This window comes from Cebus imitator, unplaced genomic scaffold (assembly GCF_001604975.1).
Source record: "Cebus imitator isolate Cc_AM_T3 unplaced genomic scaffold, Cebus_imitator-1.0 Scaffold609, whole genome shotgun sequence".
Taxonomy (NCBI): Eukaryota; Metazoa; Chordata; class Mammalia; order Primates; family Cebidae; genus Cebus; species Cebus imitator.
In genome coordinates, this window is record NW_016107924.1 from 273,456 (window position 1) to 275,271 (window position 1,816).

Here is a 1,816-nt window from a genome sequence, read left to right on the forward strand (position 1 = left end):
ACAGAGTTTTGCTCCTGTGGCCCAGGCTGGAGTGCAGTGGCGTGACAGCTCACCGCAACCTCTGCCTCTCGGGTTCAAGCGATCTCCCGCCTCAGCCTCCCGAGTAGCTGGGATTATAGGCATGCACCATCATGCCTGACTAATTTTGTATTTTTAGTAGAGACAGGGTTTCTCCATGTTGGTCAGGCTGATCTTGAACTGACCTCAGGTGATTTGCCTGCTTCGGCCGCCCAAAGTGCTAGGATTACAGGCATGAACCCCCAGGCTGGCCCAACCCAGGGGCCTTTCTTGCCTCTAGACCCCTGATCAGCTTAAGGCGGGACCCCACTCCTTTTCATTGTTCCTGGACACCAGTCTCACTGCTGGGGCCCTCAGAGGACCCTAACCTGAGCTCCGCATCCCTTGACCCCTGGAGCCACATACCCCACCTTCCCCATTCTATGTATCCGACATTGAGGAGAGGGGCCGCCACGTAGTGGTCCCCCCATAGCTCCCAAGTGTGACGTCCCTGTGTGGCCCACCTGCCCAGCATTGAGCTAGTTATGGGGGCAGTTTCACAACACGCCAAACTTCAAGGGCATGTGCTGCCCCATGCCACCCACGGTGCCTGCTCTTGGCAGATTGAGACCTCACTACGACGGTCAGCGAACATGGCTGCCCAGTCCTTTGTCACCACCGAGGGGAAGCCACTAGTGTCCAGGCCACCCCCTCAGCCTCACTTGCTGCAACAGTGCCCCCCAACCCCGTGCCACAGCAGGACCCCAGAGAGGCACAGGGCCTGGCCTTCAACTGCCAGAGCAGCCACAGCTGGTTCTTACCCTGCTCCCAGCTCCTGATCTGCCCTTAACTATGGCCTCCTGACCCCTGCTCTGAGTCAAACAGCCTCCACCCCTTCAGAGGCTCCTGGCCTGCTCCCATTGCTTAGAGCCTCCTACCTCCAGCACTGGGTGGCCTGTGCTAAAACCAACGCCACATGGTGTGACCTCAGCCCCAGCCCTGCCAGTCTGTAGGGACTATTAAATGTTCATCTTAATGGAATTAACACTCCACAGCGGGGCCAGGCTTGGGAGCTCACGCTTGTAATCTCAACACTTGAGCTGAGGCAGGAGGATCACCTGAGCTCAGGAGTTTGAGACCAGCCTAGCCAACATGGTGAAACCTTGAGTCTACTAAAAATACAAAATTTAAGTCCGGTTTGATGGTGCACGGGAGGCTGAGGTGGGAGGATTGCTTGAGCCCAGGAGGTTGAGGCTGCAGTGAGCTGATTGGGCTAAGGCCCTGCCTAAAAAAAAAAAAAAACTAAAAACTCCTAAAGCCCCAATACAGGCCGACAGGTTCTCTTTGCTCACTTCAGCACAATCAGAAGCCAGGAACGTAGATGGACTTCACAGAAGCCAACATCCTGTGTCCAGGTCAGCACTGCATAATATGCTGGCATTGCAGACCAGAAGCAGGAGACACCACCCTGGTCCCCGGCACTGGAAATAAGGTGGGGCGGGAGGGGCCTCTGGGGCCCATAGCTCCTGTTCAGGAAGAAGTTAGGCCTCTCACAGCCGCTGTGCAGGAGGGCAGCACGGGAGGGAAGGCACCTAGTCAGGCACACAGCTGTGGTTGTCCTTGGCTTGCTCCTGTCTTACTTTTCTTTCCCAAGCTCCCGGTTATCTATTAAATGGGGTAACACCTCCTACGCTGCTGTGTTCAATTCTTGGCTCTGCCACTTACTACTGGGACTATGAGCAATTTACTTTTCACTCTCAATTTATCTTTTTTTTTGGAGAAAGTCTCACTCTGTCACCCAGGCTGGAGTGCAGTGGGG